Source organism: Apium graveolens, chromosome 7 (genome assembly GCF_009905375.1).
Source record: "Apium graveolens cultivar Ventura chromosome 7, ASM990537v1, whole genome shotgun sequence".
In the NCBI taxonomy this organism is placed as follows: domain Eukaryota; kingdom Viridiplantae; phylum Streptophyta; class Magnoliopsida; order Apiales; family Apiaceae; genus Apium; species Apium graveolens.
The window spans coordinates 56,157,914-56,175,873 of NC_133653.1; positions in this window are offsets into that span (position 1 = coordinate 56,157,914).

Sequence of the window (17,960 nt, forward strand, 5' to 3'; positions counted from 1 at the left end):
TTCTTATCTATTAATTTTTAAATATTTTAATATTTATTAAATATATTTTACAAATATTTGTAACAGAAGAATATGGGTATATTTATAAAAAAATATGTAAGAACGTGTAATATTCAAAGTGATTGTAGTATAAAGAAAAATATTATTTTAATTTTTTTTACCGAATATTTTATTCTTTAAAATAAATGATTTGAATTAACTACGTAATAAGAATTGATCCAAATCATTGAAATAGAGCATGATAATTACGATGGTAGCAAAACATTTCATACCGACATATTTTTAGTTTTTAACGGTAATGAAAATTTTAAAATTATCGTGAAATGGGCGATGGTTGTTATGTGCGTTATTTTAAGATTTTTTTATCTTCTCACCATGTTCAAATATCAGCGGTATTAATTACTTCCCCATGCAATTCATAGGCATACTCGACGTCACATATTATGTGCTTATGGGGATATAGATTGATTCCAAATTATATATTCATAAATATGATTTTATGTTCATAATTTTTAACAAATTACTGATTCAGAGAGAATGATCTTCTACTTTTATTATAAGATCGTGAATAGATATACATATATTTTGATAAATAAAAAAATCTTCATCTTTCATGTCACAGCGTCACGGGTACGGGTATGTCAAGATGGGCATACCATGACGTCAATTAGTCAGGCATGCCTTTTCATGATTCGACATGCCTTTTTATTTTTTTTTATTTTTTAATAATTATTTTAATATTAGAATTATCCAGAAATAACAAATATAATTTTAAAATATTTACATATACTTTAATATCTAAAAAGTTATTAATTTAAATGAGTATTATAATGGTATTTGGTTGTTACTATCAACTAACTTTAATTTAATATTCAAATTAACTGTATATTAGTATAATAATTATTTATTGTATTTTATTATATTAAATTTGATAAATGACATGCTATTTGGGCATGTCTTTTGGCAAAAAACATGTGTATTAATTTAAATGAGTATTATAATGGTATTTGGTTGTTACTATCAACTAACTTTAATTTAATATTCAAATTCACTGTATATTAGTATAATAATCATTTATTGTATTTTATTATATTAAATTTGATAAATGACATGCTATTTGGGCATGTCTTTTAGCAAAAAACATGCGTATGGACATGCCTTCAGGAAGTCTGGTGACAGGGAAAATGATCAACAAATGGGGGGTTTTATTCAGTAGCAATAACAAATTACTTGGACAATAACCATTTCATTTATTCATTTAACTAGCTCCTATACCCGTGCAAGTCACGGGTAATTTTTAAATATTTTAATATTTATTAAATATATTTTACAAATATTTGTAGCTAAAGAATATGGGTATATTTATAAAAAAATGTAATAACGTGTAATATTCAAAGTGATTGTAGTATAAAGAAAAATATTATTTTAATTTTCTTTACCGAACATTTTACTCTTTAAAATAAATGATTTGAATTAACTACGTAATAAGAATTGATCCAAATCATTGAAGTAGAGCATGATTATTATTAATGATGGTAGCTAAACATTTTATACCGAGATGTTTTTAGTTTTTAATAATAATGAAAATTTTAAAATTATCTTGAAATGGGCGATGGTCGCTATGTGCGTTGTTTTAAGATTTTTTTTATCTTCTCAGCGGTATTAATTACTTCCCACATGCAATTCATGGGCATACTCGACGTCACATATTATGTGCTTACGGAGGTTTAGATTGATTCCAAATTATTTATTCATAAATATGATTTTATGTTCATAATTTTTAACTAATTACCGATTCAGAGGGAATCATCCTCTGCTCTTATTATAAGATCGTGAATGAATATATATATATTATTTTTTTTGATAAAGAGAAAAAACTTCTTTTTTAAATCTTTTCGTCTCAAATTTATTTCTTTATGACCTCCTTTTATAGATGACTAAAACAAGTACCGAGTTATTTTTCTACCGGCCTATCCCCTTGACATTTTGCTCCTATTGGGATAAACATGATTATTTGATTGTGTTGTAAGACATATATAAATTATACGTCAATTTTAATGGTAAAAAGGTAATCAACCAAATTACCAAATTAATGAAAATGGAGGGTAATCAATTGACTTGTGAATTACAGATGTGTTGAAAATTTGTGAAGGATTTGGTTCGGTCCGTTGGTATTCGGTTTAAAAAATATTAAAATTAAACTGCAACCATATAATCGGATCGGTTTTTATTCAGTTTGGTTATTAATTGGTTCGGTTTTTAATGGTGCGGTTTGGTTCGGTTTTGTGCGGTCTTGGTTTCGGTTTCAGTTTTTGGTCCGGGTTTGCAGTCACAAACATGTACAATAAAATCTCGATGGATGAAGACATTCGGGAATATAATTTTTTTATTTACCAAGATATTAATTTATTTGATGAGTTCATTTATTTATTGAATGTTCGTCTATCGATACTGTATATTTTATACTTATGAATATCCTAAATTATTCTTTTATAAAATTAGTATAAATAGGATAACATGGTTCAATGGTTACAGAGAAAAATATATTTTTTTAAATTACTATGATTAGAAGATCATGCTTCGGTTCGTTGATTAGAATAAGTTGGCTATGTTATACAAGAAATTTGGGTTTAAAACGAATTTTTTTATTAAAGTTGTCTATGAACTCTAAATTTAAATAAAAATAAAAAGTTGTACAATTAAAATATATATACTCTTGTTATTTTGTCCAAGTATAAAGCTAGCATATAAAAATGAGTTAATTAATTAGGCCTCAAATCTTTATATTTTATAGATATGTTAGATATATTTGATAATGTCATGTCTAATATGATTTATGTTTAGTTTTTTCAGATCTTACTTAACAGGACAAATCAGTACTTAACTGGGAATCAGTACTTATACTGGAAGTCAGGACTTAAGGATATCAGTACTTATATTATCAGGAGATAATCATCAGAAGATGGATATCAGAACTTAAGTGCTGAAGGACGTTCAGATAAGGACAGTAGCTGATTAAAGGAAAGAAGATCAAGATAAACATAAGAAGAGATATGCATGAAGAAGGAATTCTATGAAGAATAGAATACTTGAGAGAAAAGATATCTGATTGATATATTTTAGGAAGTAGAATTATATTCCATATCAATTAGCGATTATCTTGTAACTGTGTAGTATATAAACACAGACATAGGGTTTACACTATAAGTGTTATCATATTCGAGAAGATTATTCATTGTAACCTTAGCAGCTCTCGTGATATTTGTTCATCACTGAGAGGTAACAGTTCCATACTGTAACAGAGTTTATTGTTTCAATAAAGTTTGTTTTATGTTACTTGAAATATTAAAAGTTCGATTTGATTGTATTTTACACTATATTCACCCCCTCTACAGTGTGTGTGACCTAACAAGTGGTATCAGAGCTTATCTGTTAACGCACATACAGTTAAAGATCCAAACACAATCATGTCTGACACAGAAACTCCAACTAAGCCTACCAAAACTGAAGAACCTCCAAAGACACAAATTCAAAGTCGGTATGAAACCATCAGAGTTCCCATACTGAGACCATCTGAATATGCCATATGGAAGGTGAGGATGACCATGTTTCTGGAAGCTACAGATCCAGAATATCTTGATAGAATCAAGGAAGGACCTCACAAACCAACCAAGCTCGCTGTTGCAGTTGCAGGTGAAGCAGCAAAGACCGTACCAAAGGAGAAGAGTGATTATACTGCTGAAGATATCGCATCAATTGCTAAGGATGCTAAGGTACGACACTTACTGCATAGTGCCATTGATAATGTAATGTCAAACAGGGTAATTAATTGCAAGACTGCTAAGGAGATATGGGATGCTCTGGAAACAAGGTGTCAGGGAACTGATACAATTAAGAAGAACAGGAAGACAATACTCACTCAAGAGTATGAACACTTTGACTCAAAGGCTAATGAGTCATTGACTGATTTATATGACAGATTTGTCAAACTCTTGAATGATCTGTTAGTCCCTTAACAATATAGCAAGAATTACAGAAGGGGGGTTGAATGGAATTCTTGAACTTTTTCTTTAAGATAAAAATGTTCAACTCGATTATAGATATATTTGTTTTGATTAGCACAATGCGGAATATAAACTTTAATGAATCAAAATAAGAGTAATTAAAAACAAGAGTCTTTAAAACTTTCTGGTGGATTTAAACAATTCCACCAGAGATATATTTAATATATCGAGAGAACTCTGTGTGCAGAAATGCTCACAGCTGCTTATACAAAATAGAACTACTAAGAACACATGAAATGCTAAAGATAGTGCTTACAAAGATTTCTCTGTATTTGTTTCTTAGCTCTCTTAGTTATTTTTCTATTTGCTACTCTCTTGGTTTATATATTACCAAGATTACAAAGTCAAAAGAACTGAATAAATATAAAATCTAATAGTCTTGATCTTTGCTGCTTTTCGTCCTCTATTACCCAGTTAATGGGCTTCCACAGTGTGTTTGTATCCATCTCGATGGCTGTGTGTCAGCTTTCACTGTTCAACTGATGTTTGAATCTTGATATTATCATCCGTCGACTTTCAGATCATCCGTCGATGACTTACTTGATCATCCGTCGACTGCTATTTTAAACATCCGTTGAAAGTCATTTGATCATCCGTCGAAGCTTTGTTAAGCATCCGTTGATAGCTATTTTGGCACTTGACTTCATTTCACTTAATACAGAATTACAAGACATTGCTTATGTACAGTTAATCAACCTATTCTGCATATCTAGTTAAAGTCAACATGACTTATATACTACTACAGATTCTATACAAAGGTGTATACAACACTGTGCTACAAACTCATTATTACATAAGCTACTCACTCGATGGATAATAAGTTACTCATCCGTCGGGACTTAAATGAGTTATCCGTTGGGACTATAATTCTTATCCGTCGAGTGTTACATTATTTCACTAAGTAAAATCTACTTAGATATTTTGTTTAGGTACTCGTCAAGTGCACAACATATTCACAACAATCTCCCCCAATTTATGTCTACTGGAATTGTAGCCATAAATTAAGAGATACTTGATGATAACAAAACATCCTAAATATATATCTTTAAAGATAAGTAGATAGAACTGAAAGTGCTTCAATTTAAACAAGATATACAAGGTTTGGCTCACAGTCAGTTCAAGATGCTCCTCTAGCCTGAGCAGATTTTTCTAGTTTCTTGAAGGTCTGGATCTTCTTCCAAGCTTTCTGTTGTTTTCTTCAATTTGATTCTGGAGCTGTCTGTGGAATTCTAATTCATCAGATTATGAGAGATCTAACATTTCTTGCATTTCCAAGAGAGTCTCATTGCTAGAGATACTCAATTGGTCTTCTAATCTGAAGAATCTTCTCACACCCTTGTCATCCATGAATTCCATCAGCCAGTAGGGCCTTAGATGCACTCTTCTCCCTGTGTATGGGATGTTAAGAGTTTTGGGTAGTGCATCTTTGGCTCTAACACTCCTTAGCTCTTCAATCTTCTTCAATACTAATCTTCTTGCAGTTACATTAAACCCAAAGTTTTTCTTGAAGGATGAATAGACTTTGATCAACACAGCTTGGCTTTCTTGAAGTATCCTGTGAAGAGGCCACTGAATCTCCCTTCCTCCTTTGTACTTGAATACCAACCTTTCAGGTAGGTTTCTGTATGCATCAATTGCCCTTACCTCATCCAGCTCCTCCAGATAAAGGTTTAGGTCTGAGAATTCTTTGATGTCACACAAGTACAAGTAGTCTCCCTTGTTGATCTTGGGTTGAGCTTTGACTACTGCCTTGGATTTGAGAGGTGACAACTTCACTTTCTTGACTGCCCTTGATTTTGTCCTTCTTGGCTTGGTGAGAATTGGCAAGTTGAAGTCAGGAATTGGTAATTTATCCCACTCTATTGGCTCATCCTTTGGCACAATAGGCTCTCCATGTATGTTCCTGTAGGGGTCCACCACCCTTATGTCTTCAAATACCACAGAGGGCTTTGATGCTTGAGTTTCAGCTTTAGTGGATTCCATTGGAAATTGATCTTCCAATTCCTTGTTAACAATATCCAACTTTCTTTTTGTTCTTTTAGCCAGTTCTTTCTTTCTTGGAGATTTCTTCTGTTCTTCAATCTTCTTCTTTGATTCAGTAGCTTGAGAGAGAATTTGTTGAGAAGAGTTCACAGCCTGTAGCTTGGTCAAGATAGCAAACTGTTCTTTCTTTTGTTTAGACTTCTTTGCATCTAGAGCAGCTTGCCTCTTTTCCTGCTTCAATCTGGCTTTTTCTTCTTCCTTTGCATGAGCAAATTGTAGATGTCCAGCTACCACACAAATTTCCTTCCCATTTCTGAATATTTTTGCAATTCTCTTTCTTGAGGCTGAATCATCTAGATCTTTGTAGAGGAGAATAGATCTTGACAGAAGCTTCTTTTCATCAGGCTTGGGTGTCTCATACACAGTATCCATAGGGTTCTTCAAAGATGACTTTGGATAGTTTGCCCTTGGTTTAAGAATTATCTCAGCCTTTGTAGTCTTGATGCAGGAAGATTGTCCTTTCTCCAGATAGTTCATGCTCATCTCATTCACATTGATTGGCTTGACATGAGAGTGATGGATGGCTGACTGATCTGGTTCCTTGACTAATTGAAACTTTTTCTGTATTTCCTCATCAATCTTTTTCCAGTTGATCAGAGTCAACTCTTCTTTATCAGCATCTTTCAAATTTGCTGCTGCTGCATTTATAAGATCTATACCATCTGCAACTGGTGGCTTGGAGATAGTAATTGAAGGTACAATTACTTTGCTGATTTGAACTACAATGTTCTCCCCCTCAGTTGGTCCTTTCTCCCCCTTACTTGATTCTCTCTCCCCCTTTTTGTTATCATCAAGTGGAGGAGTTAGGCCTTGTGCTTTAGCCAGTTGCATGAGAAGATTTGTCTGAGTCTGTTGATTTTGAAGAAGTAGAGCCACTGAATTCTCAATAACCTGGACTCGGGTCTCCAGCTTGGCTATCTTCTTGTCAGAATCTGATTCTCTTCTCAACCTTAGTAAAAGATCATGCATGGTACCATATGGCATTATTGAATCCAGCTTCTCAGAGTTGTATGTCTTTAAGTCAGCTATCTCCTTTTTCAATTCATCCACACTGATATTCTGTCTGGAGTGTTGGATCTTCATTAAGTGCAAAGAGTCTAGATGAGCTTTAAGAACAGCCTTGGTACCAGCATCTGAAGCTTCCTGAAGGGCTTGCTGAATAGCTGTTACTTGTTTTACCAAAGACACCTCAAATTGTCTTGGAGTAAAGTCCTTTGCCCATGCCCATTCAGGTAAACTTAAAGCAGAACTTGAGCCTTCAGCTCCCCCTAAGTTCATGCTTCCATGCAAAGAACTAGAGTCATCATCATCATAATTTACTCCAAATTCTTCAGATGGCTCTCCAGCTTGAGGAGGCATCCTGTTTACAGCAGCTTTATCTCTTTGAAGAGATTCTGTGGTGTGCACTAAGTGCAAAGTCTGCTCTGCCTCCACATTGCCCTGAGCAGCCAACAGTTGATAGGCTGAAACAGGGTGAGTAAAAGTGTCAGCATCCAAGGAAATGTTATCAATTACAGCTTTGTAATGTTGCTGAAATTGTCTTTCCTTTTCAGCATCATCCACAATCATTGACTCACTAGCAATGGCTGGTTCCATCCTTATTTCTCCAGTACCTGCTTTTCTCTCATGTTCTCTCTTTTGTTGCATCAGGGTCTCACCCTGGCTCCCCACCCTCACACCCTCACCTTCACCTACTAAGGTGGGACTCCTCTCACTCACTTTTGCCAATCCTGAATGAATGGATTGCTGAGATTCACTCTTTTCCTCTCCTTTTGCCTGGGAGCAACCCAGCCTCTCACTCAATACACTCTCCTCTCTCAGTCCTAAGAGTGATTGTATTACCACCAAATCTTCTGCACTTGAAATTATTGAAGTTTGAAGTTGTGCAGAGACACTCGACGGATAAGTGATATCCGTCGGGTGAGTGGTAAAGCTATCCGACGGATAACTGCTGTTAAGCTTATCCGTCGGGACACAATCACCACTCGACGGATGAGCAATATCCATCGAGAGAGTAGAAATGAATGAGGTGGGAAGAGAAACTATTGTTGACTCTGTGTTGATTGAAGTTATTTGAGGCACAGATGTCACAATAGAATCAGAAAGAATTGGCAAGTGAGCCAACAAATCATCTAAAAGATGATGCTCACTTGCACTGGATTTTGGCTTCCCCAACAGAGTTAAAGAAGGAGAATCAGGAATTGAAGTGTTTATCATGTCCACTTCCAGTGAGTTGGTTGGTGAGTATTGTGTTTCAGTGGCTTCTATAATGAGAGATTTTGGCTGTGACTCCACATTTATTGGAGCCACATCAATCTGAATTTGAGAAGGTGCAGGGACTGTGTCTTTAGCACCAGTTTGCACTAAGTGTGTGCCCTGTGCATCCCCAGTTGTTTTGGATTTCTTCTTTCTAGTGTAAGTTTGGTGTGAGCTTGTGTCCCTAACCCTCTTGGTCTGTGCTCTTGGATGAGAGCTTTGTTCAATAGCCACATCCTTTTGGGAGGATGCAGCTAGAAGTGAGCTTCTGTCCTTTTTAAGCACTGCAGTTTGTTGGGAAACTGCAGTGTGGCTAGGCTGGGATTCACTCATCTCTCCAACCTTATCCTTGGGGTTTCTTTGATGTTCACCCCTTCCCTCACCTATCTTACCCTCCTTCACACTCCCCTCTTTGGCTTTGGTAGATTTTTCAACTGGTACCTTTTGAGAGATACCAGAGGGGGTTTTCTTTGATTTGGATTTAAGAATTGCAGTTGTTTTGGCAGCTTTGGTAGGCAACTGTTTGGTCATTGTCACAGTTGCCATAGCTATGCCTGATGTCAAAGAAATAGAAGGGATTGGAATAGTTGAGGGTGTAGATGAACTTACCTCACTTACCTGAGGTGTCAGCATTACAGGAAAATAGAACATTGGCACATCCCTGTGATGGTTGGCTCTGTTCAAATCTGCAATGATTCTTCTCTCTTGAACCCAACAAGCTAATTTGTTGGTTGGGTTCTCAAGTACAATCTCTTCACAAAGATGGTTAGCCAAAAGCATAAAAAATCTAGCATAGTAAATATTCTTTCCTCTTTTGGCTAAGTCACCTAGTTTAAAACCTAACTCATACACAACCAGGTCACTAAAATTGTAATATTTGTCTGTAACTAGCATGTATAGCATGTTAAGCATGGAAATGTTCACAGAATCAAAATTACTGATTTTTCCAGAAAAGACCTTAGTTACTACATCACACAAGTAACTCCATTCCTTCCTAAGACCTAGTCTTCTAATTTCACTTAGTTTTGCAGTAGGAAGTGCATAATGAATGGAATTTAGCATATTGACAATATCAGTGTCAGTGTGTGGTGCAGTAACATTATCATCAGGAATCTTGAAACATGCTTTTATTACATCACTATTGATACAGAAAACATTACCTTTGATGGTCAGAGTGATGGTTTTGTCAGTAGAGTTGTAGATTGTTGTTGTCCACATCTCCTCAACAACTTCACAATAGATTGTGGGTGATTCCAGCATAGCAAAACTTAACTTGCAGTTCTTCACGAAGTCCATTATCTTATGATAGTCTTCAGATTGCTGAATCCCCTTATTGACCAAGGCAGTGAAGTTGTTCTTCTCATAGATGAACCCAGTCTGTGACATGATCTTTACTACGGGTGCCATTGTTAGAGAAGAGATGCTTGAAGAGAAAGAGGATTTTTGCTTGAGAGAGAATGAAATAACACAGTTGAATTTGAGAATGATAAAAGAAAATGATTAGAATGAAATAAGCTTTTATACTCTACTCAAAATCAACGGATAAAAATAATAAAGAGAAGTAAATTACCCAATAGAAATTGCCTAAAATAACCGTTTTAAAATAAACTTTAAAAATTCCACCCATTATCCGTCGTGTAATGCTTACAAACTGTAAGTATACTCGATGGATAATGTTCAGGGAATTAACGGTTAAGATTTAGACACTTCGACGGATGAGGATAAGATGTTATCCGTCGAGCTTTAAAATATTCCAGAAAAGTAATTGATTTTTATTTACAATTTGTATATCGACGGATGACTCAACCCGATGGATAATGGTCATCCGTCGAGATACAAATTTTGACTTAGCCAAAATTTCATCCAAGACCAAAAATCAACTAAATTTCTGGCTTCTTTTCAACTTGCAAGAATAATTCAGATAAATTCAAGAGTAATTAAGCATACCTAACTCACTTACCAACCTAGAAAAGGTGGATTCATCCAGTGGCTTGGTAAAAATATCTGCAAGTTGCTTCTCACTTGGAACAAAATGTAACTCTACAGTACCATTCATTACATGTTCCCTTATGAAATGGTACTTGATGTCTATATGCTTTGTCCTTGAATGTTGCACTGGATTTTCAGTGATGGCAATTGCACCTGTGTTGTCACAGAAAATAGGAATCCTTTCAACTTGCAAACCATAGTCTAGCAATTGATTTTTCATCCATAAAATCTGTGCACAGCAACTGCCAGCAGCAATATATTCAGCTTCAGCTGTAGAAGTAGAAACTGAATTTTGCTTTTTACTGAACCAGGACACAAGCTTGTCTCCTAAAAATTGACAGGTTCCTGTTGTGCTTTTTCTATCAATTCTGCAACCTGCATAATCTGCATCTGAATAACCAGTTAGATCAAAACCAGAATCTCTAGGATACCAAATGCCAAGGTTTGGTGTTCCTTTGAGATATCTGAAAATTCTTTTAATAGCTATCAAATGAGACTCTCTAGGATCAGCCTGAAATCTAGCACACAAACATGTAGCAAACATTATATCTGGCCTACTGGCTGTTAAGTACAGAAGTGAGCCAACCATGCCTCTATAACTTGAAATATCCACAGTCTTTTCAGTAGTGTTTAGTTCAAGCTTAGTTGCAGTGGCCATGGGAGTTTTTGCAGATGTGCAATCCATTAGATCAAACTTCTTTAAAAGATCAAAAATATATTTAGTTTGACTAATGAATATTCCATCACTAACTTGCTTAACTTGTAAACCAAGAAAGTAAGTTAGTTCTCCCATCATACTCATTTCATACTTGCTTTGCATCAGTTTGGCAAACTTTTTACAAAGTTTCTCATCTGTAGAGCCAAAAATAATATCATCTACATAAATTTGAACAAGTATGCTAGAGCCATTCACATTTCTGAAAAATAAAGTTTTATCTACAGTACCTCTTGTGAAGTGATTTTCCAAAAGGAACTTTGATAAAGTGTCATACCAGGCTCTAGGTGCTTGCTTCAGTCCATAAAGTGCTTTCAGTAGATAATAGACATACTCTGGGAAATTTGGATCTTCAAAGCCAGGAGGTTGACTTACATACACTTCTTCCTCCAAATCTCCATTCAGAAAGGCACTTTTGACATCCATTTGATAGACCTTGAAATTGGCATGGGCTGCATAGGCTAAGAAGATTCTGATGGCTTCAAGTCTTGCAACAGGAGCAAATGTTTCATCAAAATCTATCCCTTCTTGCTGACAATAGCCTTTAGCAACCAATCTTGCTTTGTTCCTTACTACTATGCCATTTTCATCCATCTTGTTTCTGAATACCCATTTGGTGTCTATTAGATTCTTTCCTTTAGGCTTGGGTACCAGCTTCCATACTTTATTCCTTTCAAATTGGTTTAGCTCCTCTTGCATAGCTAAAATCCAATCAGGGTCTGATAAGGCTTCTTCTACCTTCTTTGGTTCTTCCTTAGACAGGAAGCTGCTGTATAGACATTCTTCTCGAGTTGCTCTCCTGGTTTGAACTCTGGAAGAAACATCACCAATAATCAGTTCAAAGGGGTGATCTTTTGTCCATTTTCTTGGTTGAGGTAGATTAGCCCTAGATGAAGAGACCTCAATGTTGTCTTGATGTGTGATTGAGTTTTGATTGCTAGAAACTCCCCCTGAGTTTGTGGATCTTTGATTTGAGATTGGGGTGCTTTCTATGGGTGATCTGCCTTGACTTCCTGCTCCTTTTGATAACCCGACGGATGGTGAATTTTGAGTACCGACGGATGAGGCAGGTTGTCTTCCGACGGATAATACAGATTGCCTTCCGACGGATGAAGCATTATGTAACTCGACAGATGTTGAGTTTTGTGCTTCATTTGTAGTAAATTTGTCTGCATTATCCTTAGACACTGTTTCTTGATCACTCTCATCATCACTTTCATCACTGACCATCTCAACATTGTCGAATTTGAGGCTCTCATGGTAATCTCCATCTTTTAGTCCTTCAATCTTTTTATCATCAAACACAACATGTATAGATTCAACAACAATGTTGGTTCTTAGATTGTAGACTCTATATGCTTTACCAACAGCATATCCAACAAAAATTCCTTCATCTGCTTTAGCATCAAACTTCCCATTTTGATCAGTTTGATTTCTCAGAATATAGCATTTACAGCCAAAGACATGAAGAAAGTTCAGAGTTGGCTTCTTGTTCTTGAACAATTGATAAGGTGTCTTGCATTTTGCTTGATTAATCAGAGAGATGTTCTGAGTGTAGCATGCAGTGTTGACAGCTTCAGCCCAGAAATATGTTGGTAATTTTGATTCTTCAAGCATTGTCCTTGCAGCTTCAATAAGAGATCTATTCTTTCTTTCCACTACTCCATTCTGTTGTGGAGTCCTTGCTGCTGAAAACTCATGCAGGATCCCATTTTCCTCACAGAATGCTCTCATGACATAGTTCTTGAACTCAGTTCCATTGTCACTCCTGATTCTTCTAACTTTGAAATCAGGATGATTGTTAACTTGCCTTATGTGATTGATGATGATTTCACTAGCTTCATCTTTGGACTTTAGGAAATAGGTCCAAGAAAACTTTGAGAAATCATCTACAATTACTAGGCAAAATCTTTTCTTTGAGATTGACAATACATTGACTGGTCCAAACAAATCCATGTGAAGCAGTTGCAGAGGTTCTTCAATTGCTGAATCAAGTTTCTTCTTGAATGATGCTTTAATTTGCTTCCCTTTTTGGCAGGCATCACACAGTCCATCCTTTGTAAACTCCACCAGAGGAATGCCTCTAACCAGCTCTTTCTTTACCAGCTCATTCATGGTCTTGAAGTTCAAATGGGATAGCTTCTTGTGCCATAGCCAACTTTCATCTTGACTTGCTTTACTGAGAAGACAAGTTACAGATTCTGCTTTAGTTGAGTTGAAGTCAGCTAGATACACATTTCCTCTTCTCACACCAGTGAGAACCACTTTGTTGTTTTGATTATTAATCACAACACAGGTTTCTTTGTTGAAGGTTACTGAGTTGCCTTTATCACAAAGCTGGCTGATACTCAACAGATTGTGTTTGAGACCATCCACTAAGGCAACTTCTTCAATGATGACATTGTCCTTTGAAATCAAGCCATATCCCACAGTATAACCTTTGCTGTCATCTCCAAAAGTGATACTTGGGCCAGCTCTCTCTTCAAACTCTGTGAGCAGGGTAGAATCACCAGTCATGTGTCTTGAACAACCACTATCCAAGTACCAAAGATTCCTTCTGTTTCCCTGCACACATCAAAATCAAATCAAGTTGATTTTGGTACCCAAGTTTCCTTGGGTCCTGCCTTGTTAGCTTTCTTCTTCTGTTTCTTAGGTCTTAACTCATTTGACTTAGGAATTTCAGATTCTTCCTTAGTCATTTGGGTTGGGCCTTTGAAACCACTAGATGCAACAGAATTATTATGCATGTTATGGCTAACAGGAAATGGCATGCTTGGTGCAAACATGTTATTCCAGTAAGGCATGCTAAATGGCATTTGAGGCATATTGTATGCAGCATAATATGGATTAGGTGCAAATGGCATATTAGCAAACTGTGCATTCATGTTCTGTGTAGGCATAGCATTAACAGGCATAGGAGGCATGGCATTCATGTTAGAGAATTGAGGCTGAACAGACATGGGAGTAGGCATGGCAGATTTGCAATTAACAGACAAATGATTTACACTACCACATTTGACACAGATTTTTCTAGGAGCATATTTGTCAGGTGTGTAGTTATTATGTTTGTTAATCCCTACTTTACCATTCCTATTGTTTTTCCTTTTAGTCTCTGTTTTTACCTCTATCTTCTCAAGTCTGTCACTCAACTGTTTGACAGTCATGTGACCAACATTAGCCTTCTTCCCTTTCTTGGCTTGACTTGACTCCCCTGAAACAAAGTTCTTGGAAACAGACCCATACTTTTCATTTAGCTTGGTTAATTTGGCTTTGCTAATGGGTTTGCTCACAGCCGACGGATGAGGATTTTTATCATTCGACGGATAACACATTTTGTTATCCGACGGATAGTCCTCATCATCCGTCGAGTCTACATCTGTCAGCAATCCATCTACCAAAATAGGTTCTAGTTTCTCCTTATTCTTTTTCCAGGCTTCATCACAAAAGGACTCAATTCCTTGAACCTTGGTGATTTGAGCATGAACATCTCTGGATGTTTTCCATGCTTTAATCACCTCCTGTTCACGATCGAGCTGCTTCTTTAAAATTTCTTCCTTTTTCAAGGACTCAGTTAATTCCTCCTTAGCAATTCTACACTCAATTTTTAGTTTCTCAAACTCAACAAACTGAGACTCAAGCACATTATTCCTCTCACTCAAAAACAAGTTGTTTTCTTTGATTTTAGCATTTTCTTTAGTGAGGGACTTAAGTGTAACACGCAAATGATACAATTCTGTAGACATGTCATTTATTGCATCATTACACTCAGCTTTAGATAAATGTGCAAGGTTTGTAGTAATTACCTGATTGCTTGAGGAACTTGTCTCTGTTTCATCCGACTTGGCCATAAGGGCTAGATTGACATAGCTGACATCCTCATCTTCATCCAAACCATCAGCTGCCCAGTCATTCTCTTGTGTAATAAAAGCCCTTTCCTTCTGTTTGAGTAAATCAAAATATTTTTGCTTATAATCCACAGACTCAAATCTTTTCTTACTGGAATCTGACTTTCTACACTCATTTGCAAAATGCCCTGCCAAGCCACATTTGAAACACTTGAATTTTGATTTATCCACCATGTTTCTATTTGGCTTGGCAGCTCCAAAGTTCTTCTTGAACTTGAGCTTGGCAAATCTTCTTGAAAGGAATGCTAGGTGCTCATCAATGTCCTCCATGTCATCTTGACTCAAAGAATCTTCACTTTCTGCAGCTAGCCCTTTACCCTTGCTTTCACAGGCCTTTGAAGTTGATTCCACAGCTTCCATCTTCACTTCCTTCTCCTTTTCCAGTTCAGCCACTAGTGCAATGGATCCTCCTTTCTTCTTTCCTCTCTCCATTCTTTCATCCTGCTCTATTTCAAGCTCATAGGTCTTCAGAATGCCATACAGTCTCTCCAAAGTAAACTCCTTATAATCTTGTGAGTTTCTCAATGAGACTGTCATTGGTTTCCATTCCTTTGGAAGAGATCTGAGAAATTTCAGATTGGAGTCTTTAGTCTGATAGACTCTTCCATGCAATTTAAGAGCATTTAGTAGCTTTTGGAATCTACTAAAAATGTCAGTGAGTGACTCACTTTCTTCATTGTGAAAATGCTCATATTGCTGAATCAGGAGCTGCATTTTATTTTCTCTTACTTGCTCAGTACCATCACAGATTATCTGTATTGTGTCCCAAACTTCCTTGGCAGTCTTGCAGTTGATGATGTTATCAAACATATCTGCATCAACACCATTGAACAGAATGTTCATGGCCTTTTTATCTTTCCTGACTTGTTCAAGATCAGGATCAGACCATTCATGCCTTGGCTTTGGAACTGATGGTTCATTTCCTGTTGCAGCTCTCATTGGAACATGAGGGCCTCTTTCTATGCAGTCCACATAGGCCTCATCTTGAGAAAGCATATGAAGATGCATCTTTACCTTCCAATGATGGTAATTATCTTTATCAAGAAAAGGAATCTTGACTCCAACATCTTTCTTGTTCATCTTGCTGAATTGTTTTGATCTTTAAACTCTTTGTAGATTAAGAGCTTGCTCTGATACCAATTGTTAGTCCCTTAACAATATAGCAAGAATTACAGAAGGGGGGTTGAATGGAATTCTTGAACTTTTTCTTTAAGATAAAAATGTTCAACTCGATTATAGATATATTTGTTTTGATTAGCACAATGCGGAATATAAACTTTAATGAATCAAAACAAGAGTAATTAAAAACAAGAGTCTTTAAAACTTTCTGGTGGATTTAAACAATTCCACCAGAGATATATTTAATATATCGAGAGAACTCTGTGTGCAGAAATGCTCACAGCTGCTTATACAAAATAGAACTACTAAGAACACAGGAAATGCTAAAGATAGTGCTTACAAAGATTTCTCTGTATTTGTTTCTTAGCTCTCTTAGTTATTTTTCTATTTGCTACTCTCTTGGTTTATATATTACCAAGATTACAAAGTCAAAAGAACTGAATAAATATAAAATCTAACAGTCTTGATCTTTGCTGCTTTTCGTCCTCTATTACCCAGTTAATGGGCTTCCACAGTGTGTTTGTATCCATCTCGACGGCTGTGTGTCAGCTTTCACTGTTCAACTGATGTTTGAATCTTGATATTATCATCCGTCGACTTTCAGATCATCCGTCGATGACTTACTTGATCATCCGTCGACTGCTATTTTAAACATCCGTTGAAAGTCATTTGATCATCCGTCGAAGCTTTGTTAAGCATCCGTTGATAGCTATTTTGGCACTTGACTTCATTTCACTTATACAGAATTACAAGACATTGCTTATGTACAGTTAATCAACCTATTCTGCATATCTAGTTAAAGTCAACATGACTTATATACTACTACAGATTCTATACAAAGGTGTATACAACACTGTGCTACAAACTCATTATTACATAAGCTACTCACTCGATGGATAATAAGTTACTCATCCGTCGGGACTAAAATGAGTTATCCGTCGGGACTATAATTCTTATCCGTCGAGTGCTACATTATTTCACTAAGTAAAATCTACTTAGATGTTTTGTTTAGGTACTCATCAAGTGCACAACATATTCACAACATGATCTGTCACTGGTTAATAAGGAGTATGATCTTGAAGATTCAAACCTTAAATTCCTGTTAGCTCTTCCTGAATGTTGGGATTTAAAGGCAACAACAATAAGAGACAACTACAGTCTTGATGAAACAACTCTTGATGAAATTTATGGAATGCTCAAGACTCATGAACTTGAGATGGAACAAAGAAGCAAGAGGAAAGGAGGAAAGTCAAGGACAGTTGCTCTTAAGGCTGAAGAAGAATCCCCCAAGGCAGCTACCTCAAGGAAAGACAAGGGTAAAGCTCTTTTCATAAAGTCTGATACTGAGTCATCAAATCTTGAAAGTGATGATGACTCAGATTCTGAAAGCTTGCCTGAGACTGATGCTGATGAGGAGATGATGAAGCTGTGTGCTCTTATGGTGAAAGGGATTACAAAGATTGCATACAGGAAGTTCAGGAAGGGAAAGAAGTTTTCCAGGAAAGGCACAAGTTCTGATAAGAAGAATTTCAGAAGATCTGAGGGCAGAGGAGGAAAGTCTGATAGAGGAGATTATACCAATGTCAAATGCTATAACTGTGGTGAGAAAGGCCACATATCTCCTGATTGCAAGAAGGTAAAGGGTGACAAAGGCAAGGCTCTTGTCACAAAGCAGAAAAGCTGGACAGACACCTCAGACTCTGAAAGTGAGGAGAACTATGCATTGATGGCAAATGCTGATAAAGAAAGTGCTGAGAGCAGTTCTGAAGCTGCTGAAACAAAGGTACCTCAGACTACTTATGTTTTTCATACTGATGATATTAATGAGTTGAGAAAATATCTTAAAACCATGTTGTTAGCTATAGAGAT